The sequence below is a fragment of the Cyprinus carpio genome, chromosome B6 (assembly GCF_018340385.1).
Source record: "Cyprinus carpio isolate SPL01 chromosome B6, ASM1834038v1, whole genome shotgun sequence".
NCBI classification, from domain to species: domain Eukaryota; kingdom Metazoa; phylum Chordata; class Actinopteri; order Cypriniformes; family Cyprinidae; genus Cyprinus; species Cyprinus carpio.
In genome coordinates, this window is record NC_056602.1 from 5,320,992 (window position 1) to 5,333,249 (window position 12,258).

Below are 12,258 nucleotides of genomic sequence, written 5' to 3' on the forward strand. Positions count from 1 at the left end.
AAATGTTCCGCTCCGTGCATCTTCACCAAATGCTCCGAGTGGGCGGCTCGAGATGTATGAATCAGGAAACTGTGAAGAGGTTTAAAGCTATTCTTTATGCTCTAGATTAGCACGGTGTGTAGGCTAATGAGGTACAGCCTTTGCATCTTTCCATATGATTAACAGTATGTGTGAATGTGTGTGCTCGGCTGCACTCTGCATGGTGTGCGATCATGAGAATCCCCCATGACGGTGCCGATACACACGCATAAAGAATGCAAAACGATACAGGCAGATTCATCGCTTTCGCACACTGTAATGGATTTTACACTTTTGTCAGCGTGGCTTGGCAGTCACTCTTAAGAGCAGTAATGAAACAAATCTAAACGACTCCACAAGCACACTCAGCTTAAATTATGTGACAAGTGAGACTTGTTTCATCCTTTATATGTTTGAAACAAACCGAGAAAAAGACAGCATATAAATGAAATAAAAAATTAAGCACTGTTGGAAGGGGAATTCCAGAGATGTTAATAATTAATTCAAAAAGAGATGGAGATAAAATATGCGCCACTATAAAAAAAAAAAAAAGTGACTGAGAAGATATTCTCCTTTACAAAGTTATTAAACCTCATGTTTAATATTGCGGTATTAAATATTGAGATTCGGCTCCAGAGATAATGTCTGATCCCTCATAGAGACTCTGTGGGGATATGGATTCATGGATCTGTGGATTCTGTTTTCCTGCTTCTAAACAAAGTTACAGAGTATTTTTTTGTCACACGCAAGACTTGAATTATGTAAATACTATCTTCCATTTTTAGCTCTTCTATTCTGAATTCTTTTACATGTAGTCAGGTTTTCCCCCTGTTTTTCTCTTGTTTGCAGCTAAATTAGACTTCAAAAAGACGTGCTAGAATAATTAAAATGACAATTCAGCAGTTAAGTTTACAGTATGCCATGAAATGTCATTAGTTACACAACAAAATCATATTTAAACAAATAGTTCACACACAAAAAAAAGAAAATTCTATCATTCATTTGCTCAAATTTATTCATATGCTTGATTTATATTTTCTGCTGTATTTATGTGATTAAAACTACAGTAAAAAAGTAATATTGTGAAATATTATTGCAATTCAAAGTAACTCTATTATATCATATTATATTTTCATTATGATTAATGTTGAAAACAGTTGTGCTGCTTTATTTTTAGTTCTGCTTATTTTTATTTTTATTTTATTTTTTGTCCATGTACTTACTATTATAATAACAATTAATTATGCATAATTACAAGTAACCCTAAGGCAAACTCTAGTCCTAACCCTAACCATATAATAAATACATGTAGTTAATTAGTATTAATCAGTACTTAATAATACTTAATAATTACACTGTAAAAAGGACACCTTTAAATAAAGTGTAACCTTGTTTTCTTTCTTTTCAAAAATCTTTGATGAATAGTAGGTTTAGAAAAACAATGTTTAGATAGTAATAGAAAAATTTTGTAACATTATGAATGTTTTAACTATCACTTTTGATCAATTTATATATCAGGTTAATTTAAGTCTCCCCCTCCAAGCTGAAAACACCTTATGGAATTTTGTGTGTCTTGTAGCAATGCACCAGTTTGCCTATGCATAATAAAGAGTGAGATTTGATGAGAGTCTTACAGTAATGCACTTTTACAGTTGACTTTTTATGAAATGCAGTTGTATGGAAATAAACGTGTGAAGATGAAATTCTTCTTTTGTGTTCCACAAACAAGAATAATATTAATTAATTAATTAATTAATTAATTAAAAAAAAAATAAGGTCATGAGAGTAAATATTGACTGCTCCTTTAAATATTGTTTTTCAAGTCATGTACAATGACGATGCATTTTGAAAGAAAAAAAAAAAAACAATTCTCGCCTGCAATTTATGATTCCTTCTTTTATTACTTTCTTTGGATTTACAGATATATTTGTATTGCGTTTTTTATGTGCATTCATTTCAACAGCATCTATTGCATTCAGCTGAAATGAGCTCCTGTGACACCAGCACCCTTTCACAGTGAAGTATCTCTTTTTTTCTCTCTCCATGTTTAGTTCCTAAACTGGCTTTCCTTCCCACAGTTTTTCCCTCTGACACACATTCAGTTATTCTCTCTGAACACCTGAGGCCATGGTACATCATCCTGTCTCAAAATCACTTCTGCTTTTTCCTGCTTTTTCAAAACAAAACAAAAAATAACACTTTTTCTTTTTTTCCTTGATGCCCCTGAGCAACAGAGTATTTTGCTGTCCACAGCACATTTGTGTCACCAAGGACCCTTTCTTTATCATCATAACTGTGGCATCGTTTCAGTCTGTGTCCTTCTCTACATAACAGAGAACAACAGAGAGGACTCACTGCAGCAGATCAGTAAATAGTTGTTGCATTGCATTAATTTTTTGATTAACTAATGGTAAATAAAGATTTAAAGGGATAGTTCACCCAAAAATGAAAATTTGATGTTTATCTGCTTACCCCCAGGGCAACCAAGATGTACTGTAGGTGACTTTGTTTCTTCAGTAGAATACAGACAAGGATTTTTAACTCTAACCGTTGCAGTCTGTCAGTCATATAATGGAAGTGAATGGGAATCACGGCTTTGAGAGTCAAAAAAACATACACAAATAAAGCCAAGTTAAACCCTGCGGCTCGTGACGATACACTGATGTGTAAAGACACAAAACGATCGGTCTGTGCAAGAAACTAAACAGTATTTATATCGTTTTTTACTTCTGATTTTCACAATGCGATGTCAGAACTGTCCTAAGCGCATCCTGACCGTGTTCTCAACAGTCGCCGCCTGACGTCTTCTTCTTCTTGCTTTACAGCAGATCGCATAGTTGTATTTTAATTGCATTAACATATCTTTTATCTCGAGTGTTGAATTGCATAATTGAGATTGTAGATCTGCAACTGCCGTAAAGCAAGAAGATTTTTTTTTATTATAATTATTATTCTAAAATTCAAAATTTAGGACAATTCATACAATACTCTGTTGCTTCTTGCATGCTGTTGAAATGTATGTTATTTAAACTGTCCCTCGGCTTTAACCCAAAGATTTATGATCCTGTGCTCATGAATTATTGTCTATACAGTTCAAAAGTTCACATGCCCTTAAATCGTAATACCGTGTCTGGTTACCTGGATGATCCACAACTGTTTTATGTTTTGTGATAGTTGTAAATAAATCCCTTATTCGGGGCAGTACTAAATAATAAAATAAAAAATAAAAAATAACATGCAATTTTCATGATCCCTATGATGTAAATTCTGCAAAGGGTGTGTAAACATTTGAGCAGAACTGTACAATGATACTTTTACAGAGTTTTAAAGGGACTGTTCACCAAAAATTCTCTCATTTATTTACACTAATTCATTCATTCATTTCATTTATTATACAGGGGAGGTTAAAAGGTAACATTAAGATACAATTTTTAACGGGCCTGACTCAGTTTAAAAACTGGTTTCCAGCAGGTTTCTGTTCTCTAGAACATAAAACACAATTTACAACACAAGGTCAAAAACACTTATACAAAACATTAGCACAGGCTAAACAAATAAACAACTAAAAACAATACAAACAGAAATAGCTGAGTACAAGTGTAACTGTTTAGAAGAAACATTTTGTATGCCTTTTTGAAACATGATGGATGATATTTTTCTTATGTGATATGGAATATCATTCCAAAGTTTGGTATATGTATAAAAAAAAGATTTCTGACCATAGTTGTTTTTATATGGAGGGACTGGTATAAGTGCCTGTGAAACTGACCTTGTGAGGCATACTGGTCTCATATTGTTTAACAGATGAAGTGCAACAAGTGTTGGCGAAGCGTCATTTTGAATTTGAAAATAAAATGTAATAGCGTGACTATTTATATAGTGCTGAAAAGTAAGAGTGTTTGAACGTGTAAGTGCAATGCAATGATGGGACCATTTTGGAAGATTACTGTGGATCTTAAGAGCTCGATTATATAATCGTGCTCTTGGTTCAATAATTTCCTTAATGGTAAGAGACCAGATTGGAAGACAATAAGACATTGTTGAAAACACAATTGCATGTAAATAAGTTTCAGAAACAGAAAAAGAAAGAGATGATCTAATCTTGTTATACACATGACGTTTCTGATTCAGTTCCCAATTACATTTTTTTTATAGTTAATTTTATGTTAGAAATATGATCTACAAGTCTTTGTAGTGACAAGATCTTGATTTGCAAAGGTAATAGAATCAACATAAGAAAGACTTTTTCTAGTTGAATGAAAGTACATACATTCAGTTTTTTTTTTTTTTTTTTTTTTTTTTTTTTTTTACATTGATGGTCAGGTGGTTCTTTTTCAACCAATCATGTAAATATCGGTTTTGGATCCATGCATTAGTAATTCCTTATCAATATCTCACCCCTTTCCACTGTTCACATAGCTAAATAATAAAAACATCAAAATATCATGAGAGATTTACATGTGGGTTTACCAGCAAAAGAAGCAAGTCCTTGGGGTGCAGCTCTGAGCTAGCTGAAAATGTTTGAGAACTCTCAAAACTATAAAAGCCTCTGTTTTATACAGCACAGTAAAAGAGTGAATCAGATGCTGCAGGCTAAATCTGTTTGCGCTGAATATGATGGGTGGTGGCTGTGGGCTTCTGGGGTCCCTGCAGATGTGAGCCTGTTCTCATTAGGAGGAGAGAGCAGCACCTTTGCACTTACAGCAAGTCAGTTTTTTCTCTGACCAAACAACCACTATGCAAATGCCCCACAATCTGAGAATACACAATTAAAGGAAAACGTTTAATATGCTCCATGTCATAAACCAGCGGGAGAGTGTTGCATGCTAATTCGCTTCCTATCAAGAGGCATGTGGTCCAGCGAAGTCCGTGTTGATTTGTCTCAGGTGAATGTAAAAGAGTCGATGGTGAGGTGATGGTTGTCTAACAGACGTTTTGGATGTTTTGCTTTAGTATTTTAGTATTTTAGTGTTTAATTTTAGCTGTGTTTCTTTTAAGCTAAATGATATTTTGGTAGAGGTTGTCTTAAATGAAACGTTACATTTAGGTTTGGTGTCATGCTTGTTTATTTATGAGATTATTTGTTTATTTATTTTTTTTGTAAGTTGTAAAAGTTTTATTTGATCATTTTTCATATTTCGACTTTGCGGTGTCTCCACGCTAAAGACAGCAAGGTTCTGCTTTTAATTAGCATATGGATAGAAGTGGAAGCTAATGAACTGAGATGATATCAAAAGGAAGAGCTGAAGTAGGAGGACAGGATGAACATACATGTCTTAAATTTAACACTTCATATAATCGACTTACAGAAGATCTAACAGTGAAAAAAAATTTAGTCATATGGAAATATTAGTCGAACATGTCCATTCTTATTGTTCAGTAAAAAAGATACAGTTTCTTTAAGGCACACTGACCTTACTATAATGGGTCAAGAATATACAGTATCTCTACGAATATACAATACACTACTGTGGAAAAGTTTTAGGTCATTCATTCATTCATTCATTCATTCATTATTTTAAGAAATTAATAATTTTATTAAACAAGGACACATTAAGTTCATCAAAAAATAGTGACAGTAAATAAACTGTTAATGTTATAAAAGATTTCTACTCATCAAAGAAAAGAAAATATATAATGGTTTCCACAAAATATTAAGCAGCACTCTTTTTCAATTGATAAAAAGATGTTTTTTTTTTTTTTTTTTTTTTTTTTTTTTTTTTTTTTTTTGAGCAGATGCTGAAAATTCAGCTTTGCATTACAGGAATAAATTACATTTTAAAATGTATTTAAATAGAAAATAGTTATTTTAAAGTGTAATATTATTTCAAAATATTACTGTTTAATAAAAACCAGACTGGGAGAGCAGACTTCTTTAAAAATATTTAAAAATGTATTGACCCCAAACATTATGTACTATACATATATTTTTTTGTTGGCTTAATTTCAGAAAAAAGCCCTTTTCTGAAATATTAAATATTATCTTAAAATTATTAAAATGTATCCATTTATCTATTATCTACAAAACAAAATAATAATACAAAATACAGTACATATGGGGGGGTGAAGGACTAGCACAACATCATTGATTGATCACTGATTAACTTAACAAACTATATATATATATATATATATATATATATATATATATATATATATGTGTGTGTGTGTGTGTGTGTGTGTGTGTAAATGTGATAGCTTGATATAACTGAAAAATGCTCTTGTTGTGAGAATACAGTTTAACCTTTCAGTTAAAATCTATCTTCAGTATAACTGACTCTTTTTTTGAATGTTTGCTAGTGTGGTTCATCTTGTTCACTTGTATCTAGTCATTTGTTTGGAAATGTGAAGCAGCTATAGGTTGGAACATGATTTTGTGTTGTCCAGAGCAGTCAGTGGAGGTTGAAATGGAGTTTTTCCTTCTTCCAAGCAGCTGTTCACCTGCCTTGACTCCTGTCAGTAAGGTGCCAGCTTTCGGGTTCAACCACAATAAGCTCCAGAGTCTTCACATTGCTCTTATTTTTCTGCTTACTACTTGTTATTTGTTATCTCTCTCTCTCAGCTCTCTGCTCCAACTCCCAAAGGAACAAGATGTAATTGCATATGCAATGTATTATACTGCAAAACATTCTATATAAAACATTCACGCTGTGAAATATTGTGCACAAACTCAAAAACAACTACACAATGCAAGACAGAAAGAGAGAGATAGCATGATAATGTATGCATATAATATCATCCGAGCTTTTAGTACTGAGGAGGAAGACGTGAAATCCCAGAGCTAATTAGAAGCTAGATACTCTAACCTACACCATAGAGCTGCCTGAACAAACACCTGCGCAGGATCAATTAAAAATCCTCTGTTTTAGCATTCTATTAATGGACTGCAGCTAGCCACACTTCATTTTAAGAAGACATCATCTGTTTCCAGATGTGTACACATATACCTCATCTTTAGCAAAAATACATCTGCACTTATTTTCTCTAGTCTAACATCTGGCTTTGGTATGTCAAATAAACGACTTTGATGCAAACTTTATGCTAACAAACTCTCTGCTAACTGTTCTTGATGCAACATAATTTTGTTCACAACAGTGTTTACATTTTTTTTTTCCATAAGCTCTTTGACAGCTCAATTAGTAATAAGTTTTCTAGTTTTCCTAAAAAGGAATTGAATACATTGAAGAGTTAATTACAACAAAAGATGAATATACATGATTTGTGAAAATGGCTCTTATTGTCACATGCAAAATAAATAAAAGTGAATGAATTGTCACAATGACTTGAATTGACTAATTTATGAACATGCAAACTTGTCTATAAATCATTTGTACTATTTTAATGTAAATTATCATAGGCAGAAATAGTTTATGCAGAAAATAATTGAAATTACTAGTTGAAAATTAAATGCAACAATGTTAATAGTCACTGGATTTACATGAGAATTTCCACCCTATAACATTCATAAAAATGTTCATAAACATGTTCTTATGTACATTATCACACAAGAGAATCGATTTACAAAACATTATGAAAACTTTTGTTTATGGAAAAATTGTTACATTTTTACAGTTTACATACGAATGGGCCAAAATATGTGGGTAATACTTATGTAAATTGTTGCATTTAATTGAATTTGACAAATTGTGTCATAGTTTTATGAACTATTTGCACAGAAATCTAAACTAAAAGTGACAATGAATGTGAGAACTGATCTAAAACATGTGAGCATAACTAACTCTTTAAAAAACACATTTGATCTCATTCAAAATGTGACTTGAAATTAATACAGAAACCTTTTTGAGTTTGAATATGACATTTACAACAGAGTGGGCCTTGATTATGAAACGAGCAGAATGAATTTCTGCATACATCATTTGTAAATCCATTCTTATGTAAATTGATGTGTCGAACCTAATGTAATGTGTTTCATGGACACAGCAATCAAAACAAATTCCTGTGCAAATCGTTCATAAACTATAGTTTTACGATGATGTAGGCTACACAGAAATCTGTTCAGGTCGTCTTTCATGTTTGAACCCCAGCGTGAATTTGATTTGTATTTCAACCTACTCTTTAACCTTTGAATTGTGTAATGAATCACTGTATCACTGATCATTGGTAAATTGCATTTAGCACTTAGCGCAGCTTTATTTTGTCCGTTGTAAGCTTGCAAAGAAGAGACAATTTAGTGTTTTGTGATGGGGTGAGGAGCAAATGGGACTTCTGTACCTCAGCCAGCAGCAGATTAGGAGGTGTGAGTCGCCTGTCTCAGCAAGCCTGATGAAAGCACATCTGAACGCACCTGTTCATTAATCAGCGTGCCGCTACAGATGGCGTACGCTGACAGAGAATGCAACGAGCTATCAACCGTTCTGTGCTAATTAATCCTCCAAGTCTTTGAATAACGGCAAAAAGCATAAATTAACCTGCATTAAACGAAAAATAAACTCAAAGAAATTGTTTGTCGTCAGCATTGTTTATTTTCTCATTGCTTATCAATTAGTAGCTGGGAATATTTGACATTAAAAAACTTTTTTGAATCTCCTAGTGTGACTTTGTAGACAGCTACTACTTTCTACCTTTGTTGTGTTTTTCCTTCCGTTTTGTTTTTCCTGGCTGTTTGTTATTTAATGAGATCACATTTTATCAGTGTGTGGTTCACGTCAGAATGAAACAGGGAGATAAGAAGGACCGACTGCGCCAGTCTGCATTTCTGTCAGCCTAGGAAAATCAAGAAAAAAGAAAGCCAACCTCACACATCATTAAAGCCAAGCATATTTTTTATATGTTCTGAAGGAAATGGTGTTTGACTGTGCAGAAATAATTGTCATGACGTTATTGGAGTTGCCAGGGTGTTGCTATGCAGTTGCCATACTGTTCTCAGAGTAGTTTTTAGAATTTTGCTATGCAGTTGTTAGAATGTTCTTCTTGGTAGCGTATTTTCAAAAGTCAAAAGGTTCCACACGCAAGTCTCTATGATATTTTGATCCACAGATATGTTTTCTGTGCTTTTTATCATGCATTATGGATACTGTAGGTCTGATCACAGCAATAGCATGCCTCAACAAACCCCACAATTGAATGAACCATTATGTTTGTAGCACTTTTTTTTCTTCAAACCACCTCTAATTACCCATTATCAATTGAATCTACAGCTCCATCAGTACCATCTAGTTTTCGTTCCTTAAAAAGGAACTGAATATGTTAACAGGTTACAACAAAGCAAGATTATTCATGGTTTGTGGTTGTTAAGTTGTAGTTTGTGTTTTACACATTTAACAAAGCAAAATGGTTCCTAAAACCATTCTTAAAGGGATAGTTTACCCAAAAATTTTAATTATGTCATCACCCTATATATATACGTTTTTTTTTTTTTTTTTGCTTCTTTTGAACACACACACACACACACACAATGACAATTTAAAGAAAGTTTGCAACCAAATTGTTGATAGTCACCATTGACTTCCATAGTATTTTAGTTCCATATAATGGAAGTCAATGGCTACCGTCATCTGTTTGGCTACCCATATTCTTTAAAAATATATTTTGTGCTCAGCAGAAGAAAGAAACTCATACAGGTTTGAAACAGCTTGAGGGTGATGTCAATAATGACAAAAAAAATAATAATTTTTGGGTAAACTATCTTTTTAAGTACAAACGAATTGTTGCACTGAACAGAATTGACAATATATTAATTTAAGTGTTTGCCTTATGCATGAGCGGAACTGATTTATCTGTAAATCATTTGTACTGTAAACGGTCATATCCAAGAATTGTTTCATAAATTATTTATACAGAAATTTAGCAAAATTGTTTATAAATACATTTGTAAAATTTTTGCATCAAAGATTACATAGAAGTGTCATCATTGTTAAACTTCTTAAACTGTTGCAGTAAATGCAATAATTTGTGCCAGAATGGTTTTACAATGTACTGTAATTCTGATAGCAGGACTGTCCTCAAAAAGCCCAGCAATTCGACTTAAACGTCATGTTTCAATCTCAAACAGTTTGCTCAAATCACTACTTTTCTATTATTCTGCATTCTGTGTTGTTTCGAAATCTTCTTGCAAACTCAGCAGCTCATGAAGAACTTTTTCAAGCGTAGGTTCAATAAAACAGCTCCAACACACTTTTATAACATCTGGTGTCAGAGTGTGTGTATTGCCTGTCGTCGGTACAGTCTCCAGGCTCTAGGTTGTCTTCTCATCGAACCATCCGTCCAGCCTGGGCATCTTTGAAAACACATTTCACATCCTCCAGTACCCTTCTCTGTGGGTTTATTTGTCTATTACATGGCACATTAATACCACAGGTGGGAAAAAAAGAGCTTGTGCAGAATTCAAACAGCATTTCATCTAAGCCTGTACCTTGCGCTTCAGCGCCGACAAACACGATATAATACCATTTAATCAAAGTCATTGGGAGGATGCCCGGGAGAGTGGAATTTGCCTGTAACTGCCAAAGCACAGTGCAGATGCCACGAATAAATCCCACTGTAGGTGTGGATTTGTCAAGGAAAGTTGTAATCTACAACTCTATGATGGCAGGTGGCATGGCCGCTGAGGTTCGGCGAAATTCAGCCATGGCCTTGTGGATGCTTTGGCCATCAAATGCAGGCATTTGTAATTATTTAATGGCTCGGTGCTCAATCCCTTGTTTGTTTGGCTGTGCGGATAACAGCGTGTGTGCCCAGGCTCAACTGTCCCAGAGCAAACAAGCACGCTTACACTTTTATTGACCAGACACTGGACACACAATCTGTTGCTCTCGTACTCACCCTAATCCGTAATATCAGCTGCGCAAATAGCGTTACCTTTCCATTCCAAGGGAATTAGTTTGTTTTGAGCCCTAAAACCCAAAACAAACTATCAGAGCCCAAATTAGAAGAATCTCCACTCTCATGGATTTACTACATGAGAGCTTTTGCTAACTTACATGCAAGCTCTCCTCATATTGCTTGTTAGTGTTGCTGTAATTCCGCTGATTAAGTGCATTAAGACCATTCACACCAAGGACTATACAGTTTTAATAATCGTTATATTAGAATAGGAAAGTCCACACCACAAAACAAATATAACAATAACAACACAGAGGAACAATATCTTTGGACTATAGCTAACTCATATTGCTTTTTAGTAATCGTTAATTTTATAGTTATTGTTAACTACAACCATAACGAGAATGTTTTAATAATCGCTCTAATTCTAGAAGAAAATTCCACAACACAACTATAATGATAATGGCACAGAGGAACAATGACATTGGAGTTGTAGCTAAATTACACTCTAGTTCTCCTCATATTGCTTTTTAGTTATATTTAACTCTTATAGTTATTGTTAAATATAACAATAATTTGCTCTTGATGGAACAAATCTACTCCATCTACACATTGATCATCATCCTGAATGTGATCCAGATGTAGTCTTTACAAAAATACAATTTTCTCAGCTTTTTGTTCAAAATGGCAGGGAAAGAGTCACACCAAGGACAATAACTATAATTGTAAGTATGGCTGTAATGTTTTAATAATCATTCTAATTCTTTGAGAATACAGAAGTCCACGCCAAAGCTAAAACAATAACAGCGCAGAGAAACGATTCACTTTCAGAATGATTTTTACCAGATGATGAACAATAAAAACACTGAGAGCCAATCAGAATCCAGCCTGCTTTAATGAGCTCGAGCATTTAAAGCAACAGACAACTTAACTGCAGCGTCCACTTATAATACTTTATTACACGGCTCTGTGGAATACTTGATTCTGATTGGTCAGTCGCGACATTCTGAGGTAAGTTATCCCTCGATAACCACCGGTAAAAGCTAATAAAACAGACTCATCCGGGTAACAGCAGTCGGCGCTGTACTCTTGCTTGAACTATTTTTTCTTGGTGGAAGCTTTGTGTTTGTTTAGCTAATAAAATATTAAAACTTGATTCAAAATGTTGTACAATAATTTAATTATGTCATCCTGGTATCGCGGACTCATTTCTCGTTTCATACAAACGCAGCTTCTGCCATTTTGCTACGATTGTTTTGTACGCTGTAATGGATTATAAGAGAACTAACAAACTGGTAAGGTTTTAAAACATTTTCGTCTTAATTCTTTTAATGCCTTAATCATTTTGTGGTGAAATGTTGTGTAATACATGGTTTGCCTGCACCGTTTCCCTTAAATGTCCGTTTAGTTTGAATTTGCTACTTGCTCGCAACTACTGTCTTCACGGAAGCTTTGCGT